The sequence below is a fragment of the Sinocyclocheilus grahami genome, unplaced genomic scaffold (genome assembly GCF_001515645.1).
Source record: "Sinocyclocheilus grahami isolate Dianchi unplaced genomic scaffold, SAMN03320097.WGS_v1.1 scaffold796.1, whole genome shotgun sequence".
NCBI lineage: Eukaryota > Metazoa > Chordata > Actinopteri > Cypriniformes > Cyprinidae > Sinocyclocheilus > Sinocyclocheilus grahami.
In genome coordinates, this window is record NW_015505975.1 from 447,114 (window position 1) to 462,213 (window position 15,100).

General features: G+C 39.9%; 1 long non-coding RNA gene and 1 pseudogene across 1 annotated transcript in view; both read left to right on the top strand.

Annotated features, from left to right (window-relative positions):
- The window catches only part of LOC107561882 (uncharacterized), a 13,918-nt gene extending 4,064 nt beyond the window's left edge, over nucleotides 1–9,854 (top strand). The window contains exons 2-3 of the long non-coding RNA XR_001605924.1: nucleotides 9,451–9,456; nucleotides 9,765–9,854. This is a non-coding gene — a long non-coding RNA (uncharacterized lncRNA). The remainder of the gene's footprint in view (nucleotides 1–9,450; nucleotides 9,457–9,764) is intronic.
- Nucleotides 9,855–12,836: 2,982 nt separating this feature from the next.
- LOC107561881 (uncharacterized) lies at nucleotides 12,837–14,354 on the top strand (annotated as a pseudogene).
- Nucleotides 14,355–15,100: the final 746 nt, after the last annotated feature.

The following is a 15,100-nucleotide window of genomic DNA, read 5'->3' on the forward strand; positions in this document are numbered from 1 at the left end:
GAGTCTCAGGTTTCGCCCCCCCCCCCCCCCCCCATTCTTGACCAAACAGTTAGGTTTTTATGAGTGAGGCTCCTCCCCTCAAATTCAAACAGTCCAATTATGTATATAATATATTTCAATTACAATCTAATTAGCCTAAACTTCACTTGAAAATGTAAATGATCTTCAACATCCTCATACAAACATTGACATTAGCATCTTCTTTAATAAACTCTATTTTTCATCTTCAAAAGACATGCATCCCAAATAACATTCAAATAACATTCTCCACACTCTCAGTGAGTAAGCTCCTCCCCTCCCATGGATGGAATAAATATGGCTTCCTGTTTGTGGGCTGGCCCCTCCTACTAGGAAGCTCCAAAGGGAAAGGTAAGACAAAGAGAATCATCATTATCAAACAAACGTTATTTGTCTAATGTCCATGTACCTTTTCTTATTTACAAAGACCAAGACCCCACACCAACAAACATCAGTCACACTGGAATATGCACCTTCCATGTGACTGAAAAAAAGTGAAAGAAAGAAACAATGGATAAAGTTATCTTGAACAAGACATTGTGGTATGGTTCTTTAACTTACATGTTACATACACTCACATCTATGGATATTGTTATTGATAGCTAAAAAATTCATAGTACATTGGAAGGAAGAAGGTTCTCCAAGTTTGGTTTAATTAACTCAGAGACTGAAGCTGGTATATATAATGGAATAAAATGACTGCATGTCTACAAATGAAGATGGTTATTTATTTATTTATTGCAAAGATGGAAAAGTATGACATTATTTAGATATGTAACTTAGGATTGGTCAACTAATGTATAATATTATTGTGACTGATGTAACTTGCTCTTTTGATTTGATGTACAAATGTTTCCTTTGCAAAGAAAAAGGTATGATGACTGATTTTTTTCTCCCCCCTTTTTGTCCCTCCTTTGTAAGGGGTTTGAATGTTGGGGATGGGGATGTTCTGTAAAAATATACAAATCATAAATAAAGTAAAAAAAGACTCAGTTTCTGTTTTTGAACAAAAAAAAAGATTTGCTTTAACAGTTTTTCTCAGTCACTTTAGTACATTTCTTGAATCATCCTTAACATTTGCAAACCGATAAGTGCATTTCTCAAAACAATTCATATACAAACAACAGCACATAAAGGATTACCTGACAAAATCTGTAACTTGCTTAAAATCCTCTTCATCTCTCAAAAGTATTTGTCAATATATTTGTTTATACTTCAATGTACCAGTTCTTCTGTCATTGTTTACAAAAAATGTTTCCAATATAACATGTTGTCATACTGTCAATATAAATGTACTCAGTGTACTCTGGTCAGGAGTGGGTTTTCTGTATATGATAATTTTCTTAGTGGTTTGGGCTCTTGAGTTACATAGGGGTTTTGTGCGCACAACAATTCCTTTATATTTTGTGTCTGTAGCCTTTTCAAGAGGGTGTACAACCTCAAACTTTACTGAATGTGTAGCTTTCAGAGCAATGGTTAAATGTTTCAGTTGTAAGTGTAAAATAGCAAGACTTACTGTTCATGTTGATGGTTCATCGTATGGATATGGATATGGAGATGGATATGGATGTCCAAAAAAGAAATACCGACTCAGTCAAATGCTCTCAAGTAGAAATTTTCTTAATTTTTATTTATTTCTATAAACACTGAATGCTGATGGCTCTTAGAGAGAAGGCCTCGCCTACAGTCATAGTAATGACATATACAGTCAACAAACAAAATGTGTACAGTGTCATCCATAATCCTGATCATCTAACTTAGTAAAATGTCAGTCACAATAGATCAAGAGGAGGTTTTCTGTATTCTGTTTGCATTATGACCTTTTTCTTAAATGATGTATACACTTTCTAAGTAACTAGGCCTCTAGGAATTTACAACTGTCCCCACATAGATCTTGTTTGGATATTATCTTTGGGGTCTGTAGGGAAAAACATGGATGATAAGCTTTATTTTATTTCTATTCTATACGAGTAAAAAAAATAATAATAATAACCTAAGAAAATGGTAATAAACAGTTGAAACAAGCTCAGCTGATACTCTTTAATTCTTTAATTTCATGTTGGATGCTAAAAAATTCACATTCTGCTGGTTTTTAGGTTTGTCAAAAAGAAAGAACAATCTGTTATCTGATTTAGTTGTATATATATATATATATATATATAGACTTTTCTTATATGATGTAAACGCTTTCTGGATTACTAGGCCTCTTGAATTTACAATTGTGCTCGCAGTCGCAGAGATCTTGTTTGGATATTATCTTTGGGGTCTGTATAGGGGGAAAAGCATGGAACATAAGGTTTATTCAATACCTATTTATTTGAGTCGAATATAATAACCTAAGAAAATGGTAATAAACAGTTGAAACAAGCTCAGCTGATACAACATTCATGTTTAATTTCATGTTGGATGTCGAAAATCTGAATGGGGATGCACCTAAAGCATTAGACAAGCCTTTTAAAAAAGGCATGAAACCATGGTACTCCTTCAAAAATATTGAATAAAATATGTTGAATGAATGTAAAATATGTTTTCTTTGTTCGGTTAAGAAACTTGGATTCCTGTATTGCATGTTTGCACCATGCCTGAAACTCAGAAAATAAGACAAGTTCCACTCGGATGATAACTCTGGGAAACTCATTTTTGAAATGTAGGTTTCTCAAAAAGAAAGAATAATCTGTTATCTGGTTTAGTTGTTTAAAAAAAAAAAAATATATATATAAAAATCCCTTTCTTAAAAACATTGTGTCAAACTTATTTGGTAGCCTGATTCTCGTTTCATTGTGTATTGACCACATATTTATCAGACTTAGAAAAGTAGTGTGAACCTTATTAGAAGTAATAAAAGTAAATCTTATAAAACAAAGAGAACCGTTTAATGACTTTGTTAGAGCACAACGGGTATGAAACTACATTTGGTAACCTTTTATTCAAGCTTTTAAGCAAGTTTATGCTTTAAAATCAGTAAGTGTTATACAAATGTACAATACTTGATTTTGGGAAAAAGTTTGAAAACTAGCTTATGCCCGACAAGTTTTTGTTTAAAGGTGGGGTAAGCGATTTTTCAAAAACGCTTTAGAAAAACAAAACTTGTAGCCAATCAGCAATAAGGGGCGTGTCTACTCATGATGTGGAGGAGAGAGCATTCAGTGCACAGGACGAACATTAGCTGAACCGAGCGACAGAAAGATTTTCACTTTTAAGTGTGTAGTAGAAGAGTAGGCAAGCTTTGGGACATACCATCACGTCACACAATTGCGTCTTTAAAGGACCGCTCTGTTACACGCACCCTGTCACTATAAACTGGCCTGTCAATCATCTTGTCACAGTTAACATCCTCCACATTTAATTTAATTTAATGTCCTACCGTACTGGAGAGAAAAGAACTAGCTCATTGATCTGCCAGTCGCGGGGGTCTTTCATGCGGAGAACTCTGCTCATATTTTCTGCATAATGATGCATTTAAAAGTTAATGACCAAATGGATTAATGACTTTGTTATAACACAATGGATATGAAACTACATTTGGTAACCTTTTATTCAAGCTTTTAAGCAAGTTTATGCTTTAAAATCAGTAAGTGTTATACAAATGTACAATACTTGATTTTGGGAAAAAGTTTGAAAACTAGCTTATGCCCGACAAGTTTTTGTTTAAAGGTGGGGTAAGCGATTTTTCAAAAACGCTTTAGAAAAACAAAACTTGTAGCCAATCAGCAATAAGGGGCGTGTCTACTCATGATGTGGAGGAGAGAGCATTCAGTGCACAGGACGAACATTAGCTGAACCGAGCGACAGAAAGATTTTCACTTTTAAGTGTGTAGTAGAAGAGTAGGCAAGCTTTGGGACATACCATCACGTCACACAATTGCGTCTTTAAAGGACCGCTCTGTTACACGCACCCTGTCACTATAAACTGGCCTGTCAATCATCTTGTCACAGTTAACATCCTCCACATTTAATTTAATTTAATGTCCTACCGTACTGGAGAGAAAAGAACTAGCTCATTGATCTGCCAGTCGCGGGGGTCTTTCATGCGGAGAACTCTGCTCATATTTTCTGCATAATGATGCATTTAAAAGTTAATGACCAAATGGATGTTTATAAAAGTTCACATTGCTGTTGCAGATTAAATATAACATGGATAACAATAAATAAATATAATTTTTACCAGGTTAAATGTTGATTATTAGTAACCAGTGTTAATTTTGACAACAAATTTTGATTTAGTTTTAGTCAGTCTTTTGACTAAAATTCCATTTAGTTTTAGTCATATTTTAGTCATCTGAATTGTTTTTAGTTTTAGTCTAGTCTTTTAGTCTAAACTCATTATATAGGTTTACTATTAAGGTTTTATCATGATAGCCACTGATTTAACTGTTGTGACACACAACATGCCTTTATGTTAAAATAAAACCACTTCTTACAAAGAACAAGATACAAGCTGGGTGGTCTACTTTTTAATGAAATACCAATGGTTACATTATGCATTCTTTATAGCAATTTGTTTACCATATTCTTCATTCTTTCAAGCAGACATATTTATTTCTATAAATAAATTTAGATTAATCTTTAAGGCTACTAAAGTTTTCAGTCAAGAGCAGTGCGTGATTTTCTGTCTTTCTTTTGTTGCTTGATTAACATCAATGACTCGGACAATAGCAACTAAATTAGGCTGCTGTCCCTTTAAAACCGAATGCACAGCTGCAATGGATGCAATGTACTGATACACGGTCTTATTAGCCCGGGTATATATATATATATACACAAATATTGTTTACGTTAGCTTACGACGTAATCTGTGTTTACGTGAATACTCGTCAAAATTGACAATTTGACATCATTTTGTGTGTAATTCTCCGTTCATGCGACACGAAAGAGCACTTGCGCGCTGTGAGACGCGCTTTGGGTGTATAGTGTCTGCACTCAGAAAACCGGACCAAATTGAGTTCTCTCGAGTCGTCAGATTTATCCATATGTCTGCTCTTCTCTTACTCCCACATATTCACATTTTTTTTACGTTTTATGCGACGTGCAGCAAGTGTATTTTAGCTTATGTACAAATAACCTCAGAGCCACGCAGCAGATTCGTTCTGAATGAATCTCATCCCAAATCATCCCTCCCTAACATTTTCGTCTCATTTTTATTCGTTGACGAAAATGTCAATAGATTTACGTCATAGTTTTTGTCATTCAAAAATAGTTTTAGTTCGTTATCGTCTCGTTGTCGTCGGTGAAAAAAATGTCCTCGACGACAATTATGACGAAAATTATTCGTCAGCGAAAGTAACACTGTTAGTAACTCAAACTAACAGTAAACCTCTCTACCTAACCTTCGATCGCGCGCATCTGCCACGTTTATAGTTTTTCTAAAGCGTTTTATTCGTGTTTGTAGTTCTGATACGAATTCATCGCCAAAGCGCAATGGATTGTGGGCAATTTTAGCCATTAGAGTGTTCAGGGAGCCACACTTCAAAAATAGGGATGGGCAATACCTCATTTTATTTTTGATCCAATTTTTTAAGCCCAGTATCGTCGATATTGATACCGATACCTTTTTTGTTAACACTGTCAGAAATAAAATGTCCTATAATTGTATTTTAGCCCTTTACTGAGGCAGTAACCTCACAGGTGCAACTATACCCCTAAAAGGGAGCATATTAATACTATACAAGTATGCATGCTTTAAGGGTAGATAAGTTACAAAGGTGCACCTTTGAGGGTACCTCATGAAAAATAAACATGGTGTTACATAAGTACTAAAATGTATTATTATTATTATTATCTTGCTAAACTGTGGTTACTGCAGTTTTAGTACAAATACTGTGGTAAACTGTGGTTACTGTAATAAAACCATGGTTAATTTTTGTAAAAGGCTGCCAGGCTGTTGTACCCCAAAGGTGAAATTTTAGCATATTTTTTTCTGACAGATTTATTAACAGCAATTACAGAACAGAACACAATCCATTTGAACTTTTAACAACCAGATTAAATCTAATATTAGCATAGATGCCATTCTTCTAGCGATGCAGCAAGTACATTGGGTGTTATGGAAAGTGTCCCCGGTTCCGGTTGACCTAATTTTACATGTACACAAAAGTTTGGGGTCAGTAAGATTTTGTAATTTTTTTAAGTCTCATGCTCACCAAGGCTGCATTTATTTGAAAAAGAAAAAAAACAACAACAGTAAAAGCAGCAATATTGTGAAATATAACTATTATATATAATATAATAATTTTAATATATTTTCAAATGTAATTTAAAATGCATCTGTGATCATAGCTGAATTTTGAGCATCATTACTCCAATTTTCAGTGTCTAGGTTATTCCAGAGTTTAGGCGCTAAATAGGAAAAGGATCTGCCACCCGCAATTGATTTTGATATTCTAGGTATTATCAAAATGCTTTTTGAGAGTTTTGAGAACGCAGCGGACGTGGAGGACTATAATGTAACAAGAGCTCGTTCAAATACTGAGGTGCTAAACCATTCAGGGCTTTATAAGGAATAAGCAAGATTTTAAAATCTATACGATGTTTAGTAGGTAGCCAGCACAGTGTTGACAGAACCGGGGTAATATGGTCATACTTCCTGGTTCTAGTAAGAACTCTAGCTGGTGCATTTTGGACCAGCTGGAGTTTGTTTATTAAGCGTGCAGAACAACCACCCAATAAAGCATTACAATAATCTAACCTTGAGGTCATAAACGCATGGATTAACATTTCTGCATTTGACATTGAGAGCATAGGTCGTAATTTTGATATATTTTTGAGATAGCAATCTTTTCTTAGAAAGCCAAGTTTCTAGCATTTGTAAAACTGCATTTTTCTATCAAATAGCACACCTAGGTTCCTAACTGATGACGAGGAATTGACAGGGCAGCCATCAAGTCTTAGACAGTGTTCTAGGTTATTACATGCAGAGTTTTTAGGTCCTATAATTAGCACCTCTGTTTTTTCAGAATTTAGCAGTAAGAAATTACTCGTCATCTAGTTTTTAATATCGACTATGCATTCCGCTAGTTTTTCAAATTAGTATGTTTCGCTGGGCTGTGAAGAAATATAGAGCTGAGTATCATCAGCATAACAGTGAAAGCTAACACCGTGTTTTCCTGATGATATCTCCCAAGGGTAACATGTAAAGCGTGAAGAGTAATGGCCCTACTACTGAGCCTTGAGGTACTCCATACTGCACCTGTGATCGATATGATACCTCTTCATTCACTGCTACAAATTAATAGCAGTCATACATGTCAGCGCCGGGGCTTGAACTAGGGTCTCTGGCGCGAGAGTCTCAATCTCCGCCACTGAGCCACAGGAGGCAGTTAAACCCAAAAATCCTTTTCCTTAATGAAAGCCACAAAACAGAAAAATCTTCAGTCCAAAAAATTATCCAAAAAGGAGAATAATAATCTCTAAAACCAAAACTCAGGAAAAAGACAAAACAGCCAACTTAAACACAGGGAAACAATCCAAAAAACTTTTGCAGTATAGTTCTTTGAACTAGAGCAGACTTACGGCAGCAGCTGGCTTAGGAACAACAATAACCAAGCAAAGAAACAAAGGAAGTGACCAGTTTAAATACACAGCCCAGAACGAGGCACATCTGAAAACAATAGCACTGATTACAAGAGGCCCAACATTGACACGAGAGTACCATAGGGACCTGACTGAGACATACAAAGCAAAAACTCTGACACTCTCCCCACTGCTCTTCTCCCTCTACACCAATGACTGCACTTCTAAAGACCCCTCTGTCAAGCTCCTGAAGTTTGCAGACGACACTACAGTCATCGGCCTCATACAGGACGGAGACGAGTCTGCTTACAGACAGGAGGTTAAAGAGCTGGCTGTCTGGTGCAGTCTTAACAACCTGGAGCTGAACACGCTCAAAACTGTGGAGATGATAGTGGACTTCAGGAGGAACCCCCCTGCTCTCTCGCAAGAAAAGGAGAAGACAAAACAGGTTTTAACAGGGAGACATGAAAAGTGGGATTTATCTTCAAAGACTTAGGTAAGTATAAACGATAAGTAACCGGGTTAACTTTCCTGGCAATCTTGAAGGGACCGATGAACCTCTGGGAAAGTTTACGGGACTCCACCCGTAAGGGAATGTTCTTAGTGGAGAGCCAGACTCTTTGGCCAGGGCGCAGAGTGGGGGCAGGTCTGCGTCTGCGATTAGCCTGGTACTGGTACTGCTGAGAGACCTTAAGGAGCTTGAGTCTGGCCTTTTTCCATGTCTGGTGGCAGCGCTTAACAAACTGCTGAGCAGAGGGAACTGCGACCTCCACTTCTTGTTCAGGGAATAGTGGAGGGGTGTACCCGAACTGGCACTCGAAAGGGGATATGCCTGTAGCAGAGGAGCGAAGGGTATTTTGCGCGTATTCTGCCCACATGATGAAGGAAGACCAAGAGGATGGGTTGTTAGCTGCCATACACCTCAGTGTAGTCTCAAGATCCTGGTTAAGCCTCTCTGTTTGCCCATTGGACTCTGGGTGGAACCCGGAAGATAGACTCACTGTAGCCCCCCAGTGATTGACAAAATGCCCGCCAGAATCGGGAGGAAAATTGGGGTCCTCGATCAGAGACGATGTCTTGTGGGATGCCAAAGACTCGAAAGACATGGGTCATAACCAATTCAGCAGTCTCTTTTGCGGTGGGTAGTTTGGGCAGAGGAATAAATTGGGCGGCCTTGGAGAATCTATCAACTATGACCATGATAGTGGTGTTGCCTTGAGATAGCGGAAGTCCAGTGATAAAATCCATGGAAAGGTGAGACCAAGGTCTACGAGGTATGGAGAGAGGGTGCAACAGCCCTTGAGGAGAACGGTGAGAGCTTTTACTTTGGTTGCATGTGGGACATGCGTTTACAAATGTTGTCACATCCTGAATCTGGAGAGAATCTGGGAGCGGACAGCTTTTGGGACAAACAGACAGTGGGTTGGCCCCCCTCCTGGGTCAGATTGGGCCTGTTTTACAGTATTTTCCAAAATCCACCTGATAGGAGCTATTATTTTGGAACTGGGGATAATTGATGCAATAGAATCCTACAGGTGGGTCCCCAACTGAGAACAGCACCAGTGGACCAGTCAAAGTGTGGATTATGCTGGAGAAGCCAAGGGTGACCGAGGATAACAGGGAACTCGGGAGACTGTATGAGGTGAAAGCACATTCTCTTCTGGTGCTGGTAAGTGACGAGACATAGGAGAGAGGTGAGGTGGGTTATTTTCCCTGGAGCTAACGGTCTTCCATCCAAGGCTGTCACAGTTAGGGGGGCATCAGAAGTACATCTGTTTTTTATTTGTTGAACATAAATTAAATTGTTAAGTTTTTTGTATTTTCTAGTTCGGGGAACAGACACAGTCTCTATAGTGTGATTTCTAGGTGAAATAGTTTCTATGTGCTGAGAATTAACTGATTTCTGTGACATGAAGCGGCTAGCAGATGGTCAGTTTAGCCAGTCTGTCTGCTTCCTGACCTGGGCCCCAGTTAGTCAAGTAAAAACTCTAAGACTATGTGCCATATTTCTAGACAGAAGAGTGGCACCACCCCAGGAGGGATGAAGACCATCGCTTTTCAACAGGTCAGGTCTACCCCAAAAACTCGTCCAATTGTCTATGAAACCTGTTAAGCTTCTGATGCTTTTGGGAAATGCAGCCCTATTTGGACAAGCACTGTGGGCCATGCTTCAGCAGCGAACGCTGTCTGTGATTGATTGGTTCTGTCTTTCAGCATTTCTGAAAGTGTTCTGAGAGAGTGTGTTCAGGAGAAATGGTTCTACCCAACACAATTATTCGCTAATATAGTCTATTTTTCTACTTACAAGCTTATTTTATGCACTGAATTTCTTGATAATTAAATAAAATTAATGGTTAAAAATATGCACTTTAGAATCGATATTTTTATGTGAGGATCGATCCTTTCGATACAACATCAGTATCGAAGTATCGATACTTAAGGATCGATCCGCCCATCCCTATTCAATAATCGACCTGAAATAGTAGATCATCTATGACTTTTGGCATACTCTTTTCAACATACTATGCTTTGGGACACACTTATTCTAATCTCACATACGCCAGGCCCTCTCTCGATGAATCCGTGAGAACCGGTAGAGGGCTGGGTTCCATATGTAGAGACCTAAGTAGATCCCATATGTGTAAAGTCCACTGTATGATCTCAGAGCCCGTGTTTCCCCGGGCAGACTTCTGCCACTCCAAGAGGGTTACAATCACCTCCAATCTTCCATATGCACCTAAGGGATGTTCATGTGTGTATTTGCTTCCGAAACCTCCTTCGGGAAGGATGGAGCTTCCGCAACGTCCCGGTCCCAATTGGAACGGGTATGTTTTCCCAGTGTTATCCAGTCTTACTGAGTGGGTAGTGCCATAGCAGCAGTAGCTGGTCCTAATGTGGTAAGCCCTGCCCTGCACTAAAAAGTAGGGGAGCAGGAGGCTCCCACAGGACACTGGAAGTGGCAGTATCTGTGGCCTTTTGGTAGGGATCTCAATTCGTTGGTCATCCGACGTGACGTCGAGATTGCCCGACTGAAAGGGAAAGTCTCGGTTATGTATGGTAACCCTCGTTCCCTGAAGGAGGGAACGGAGACGTCACGTCCCGTCGCCACAATATGCGCTGCATCTGCTGCCTACTTATACTCACGCTGTGATCAGCGGCAGCTGGATGCAATAATCACATGCCAATGTGCATTGGCTCGTTTAGTTTATACTCGAAGTAGATTGGTCTCTCTAAGCGAGATACCAATTCGAGACGTCTCCTTCCCTCCTTCATGGAACGAGGGTTACCATACGTAACCGAGACGTTTCCATCGTCAAAGTGCGTGCGCATATCCACAGAAATCCTGACGCATGTGAACAAAATAACAACATTGTCGATCAGTTAGCCAAGTTAGCTGCGGTAAAAGGCGATAACTGACAGGACAATAAACCACTGATTCCTGCAGTGAGTGCGATCCAAGTTACACCCATTAACCTCAAACAATACCAGAAAAATCTGTGGGTCTCTGATGGGGAACTTGCACCACACTTAAAGCATGATCAGATGGTTAAAGTCACTGAAGGCATAGTTATTTAGAGATGACAAATTTGTTGTACCTGAGGCCCTCCAAAAACCAATAATCAAATTATATCATGATTATTCTCATGTATCTGCCGCAAAAACTTTGCAATTGATACAAAGACAGTTTTGGTGGCCAGGAATGCCAGTAGACACTGAAAGATGTTTAACACCTGTTTAGTGTGTGCCACTGTTAACCAGGGGAAATTAGGCCAAACAAATTTGCGTAGGCCAGAACCACCTAAAGGACCCTGGGAGTTCCTACAATTGGAATTTTATTGGTCCGCTACCCAGTGCAAAAGGAGTGTATCGCTATTGCCTCGTGATAATTGACAAATTCTCAAAATGGGTTGAAGCAATTCCCACTCGTAACAACACAGCTAATACGGTGGCACGTGTAATAACCAACCAAATCATCCCTCTATGGGGAGCACCAATTCAAATTGAATCCTATCAAGGGACTAATTTTACCAGACAGGTCATGCAAAACATGTGCAAAATGCTGAACATCAAGCAAATATTTCATATTTTATATTTCATATAGACCACAAAGTTCGAGGATTGTTGAACGTGTGAATCGCACTATCAAAGAAAATATCGCTAAACAAATAGCACAACACCAGAATAAGTGGATTGATGCCTTACCTACGGTTCTAACTGTATTGCGAGCAACTCCATCAAAAGCCACGGGTATTAGCCCATATGAACTTATGACTGGAAGGGTGATGAAGTTACCCATTGATCCAGAGATCTCCTCTGCAGACTTAGGGCCCCTCATGCTCGCACCTCAACAAACTGTGTTGATGTAGTTGCAAGAAAGATTGAAGATGTTGTACACACAGGCTGCACTAAAGCAACAGCAGTCTGACTTGATGAATGATGCACAGTTCAACCCAAACTCTGAAACAAAATTTTCAGGAGACATTGTGATGGTGCGTGTTTTTGTGAAACAAAATGCGTTTTCCCCTAGATGGCATGGACCCTATGAAATCAAAGCTGTTTGTAACAGCTGTGTGGCCATTGCCATCAGAAGGAAATTAAGATGGTACCACATGTCCCAATGCAAACTGTTTAAAGGTTCATTGAATTAATTATGATCTTTTTCCTTTCAGGGCAGTCACTGCAATTCCATGGAGGCCGGATTCCAGGACAGTATCTGGACCCACCTGCATTGAATTGGGACAACGAGTCACCCTCACACACACCCTAGGATGTGAGAGATGGGTATGGAAATATACCAAGGGGCCATACACAGCGATCACATACAAAGACAGTCACATGGGTTCCCGGATTAGTACCGGAACCAAATTGTGCAACAAAAATTTGCTGTAAGACAGGGTCTACCCATCTCCCAGACAGTAACATTACAGGATACACAGGTGCACCACATTTTCTCCATAACATTACTGGCTGGTTCCAAGAAAAAAATATCCAGACTCAGAGATGTACACCATGTATGAAGGCAACAACAATGGTGCAGATCCTAAAATGTGTTACTCCACCAAGGATCTAGAACCAGCAACATACTGGTGCAGACACTCAGTAGCATATTAACAACACACACCTAAAATTTACAGAAATGATTTTCAATTTGAGACAACCATTAATTGATAATACATTAAAAACATTTGTTTGGACAAGCCAAAAGGAAGGTACATACTGTCTGGGAAGGTGTGAAACAAACATGGATGATTTCACAAATCCTAATAATTGTTCATGGACTTTACATCATTGCTTTAACCTAACTACTTGTGGCTATAGTAAACCCACAGTGTCCAAAATTACATCCCCCACCTGCCGGTGGTCTAATCAAAGAAAATGTTAATAAAACCTTGCTTCATTATGTTAATCTTGTAATGACACATGTGACATACAATATCTCTAATATTTTGTCTGCTTATGTAAAGCACTGTAGCTTTAATGACAAAACTTGTACATGGCTACAGTCATGCATCAATGATTTACTTTCTGACTAAAAAACTAGACTTGCAGTCCAAATACCATCTTTCCGCACCAAACAAGACTTATTTGGTAATAAAGCAGGCCTTTTTGGCTCAGCCAATTCCAAAGCAAATACTAACAAAATTACTGGACAATCTCAACTCTCAACATGGTTGGCAAATCAGATGGCCACTGGTTTCCAGCATATCACCAATAGTAATGAAAACTTTATCAAAGCAGTCAGATCTGAAGTGCAGGCGCTTCTCACGATCAGCCATAAAATTTTCAATCAGACCCGTACCATCGAGCGTGATTTAGCCTGTAGAACATATGCACAACATTTGTTTACAGCAGCAAGACAAGAGATTTTAGATCTTCGTCTTCATAAGTCCCCTAGACATGTCTTAAAAGATCTTATTGAAATTTTAGATTTGCATAGTTGGCTTATGTCAGAGAAAATGAAGGGCATTAACTATTCTGAACTATTGTCAACATTAATGATGTATACAGGAAATGAATGTATTGGCTGTATTGGATTTTTCGCCACTTTTCCTTTAATTCACCCAGATCAGGTTTATCCAAATTCCACTACAATACGCTCCATTGGTGTAGTATTGAAGGATAAGATCATAAAATGGGACCACCTTATTGGGTATATGACCTTGAAGGGCACTGAGACCTTATTTGCCACTCGCACTTGTTGTCATGAAACATCTAGTTACATTATTTGTATCTGCAATACATTACAACCTTTTTCTCCTAACAATTCCAAACTCATTAATGTTCAGTCATTGCATAGCCATTCTGATGCTGTTCAAGTGTCTCACACACAATGGTACGTCGTCAGTGAGATGAATTCTTTCACCTAGGACCTGCCCAGTGAATCACACCATCTGCTTAGAGGTGATGGAGGACTTTTCAATGGGTCAGATAAATATCCTGGGAAGGGTTCCACTGGACACAAGTGTCTCTCCGTGGTGGGAGGACACTTTCAACAAACGGCACACAAGCCCTGGTTGACACGATAGACTTGGTGCAGAATGCCATCTCACAGATTGAATACCAACTCATCCAAGCGCAGGTAGAAGCCAACCTGGCTAAGAGGACTGCAAACATCCTATCCAGCTCGTCCACCCACTCAGCGCAGTATGCCTACACATGGTGGGACTGGGTGTTCCGAGGATGTGTCATTGGCAGTGCTCTCATCTTCAAGTATATTCTTCACTCTCAGCGTGCTTTCAGTCTATGCTGCCATCACTCTCAGTCCACTACAGGTGCCAGCCCTGCAAAGACTATGATAATGGGCACCCTACAGAGATCATCTCATGATGGCCCCTCGGGACTGTACTGAGTTTGCCCCAAGGGACCAAGAGGGGCGTTGTTAGCCATACAACAAAACAATACAATTTCTAATCTGACAGGAAGATCTGGGAGAAAGACCATTTGCCCATCTATCCCTTCACCCATTCTTAGGCCCCTCCTTCCTTCCTGAGCAGATGGCCCAGGCCATAAAAGTTGACCTAGGCATGTCAAGAACTCAAGTTTAACTTGAGTTCTTGACACCCCTAAGTCAACTTTTATGGCCTGGGCCATCTGCTTAGGAAGGAAGGAGGGGACTGTAAAATTCTCAAGATATAGTAAATGCATGATATAAGTATAGTTCCCCTTCAGGAACTCGAGCTGCGTCGAGTCGCTTTGGGAACGCCCCTGCATGACCGCGTTCTGAAGCACGTGTCAAATCAGTCCAATGGAGCAGCGAGACGTCACCAGCGGGGTGACGCAAGCACCAGAAAGCATAAAAGCGCATCCAGCAGAGCGCAAACCAGCTTCTGCTCTTCAGTAGCGCTCTGTGTATGTGTCTGTCTATTTACTGTTGTCTGTCCATTCGCACAAGCATATATGCTGACCTGCTCAGGGGTGGGGCTGCTGAGCAGCAGCAGCCCAAGCCATCAAGCTCCTCATATAGCCAGTCTCAAAAACAGAGCGTTGCGACCTGCACCCCTCCACAGAAAGATAAGGGGTCGGAGCGATGCTCTCAGTTGGGGTCTTCTAGAATGAAAACTGATCTGCGGAC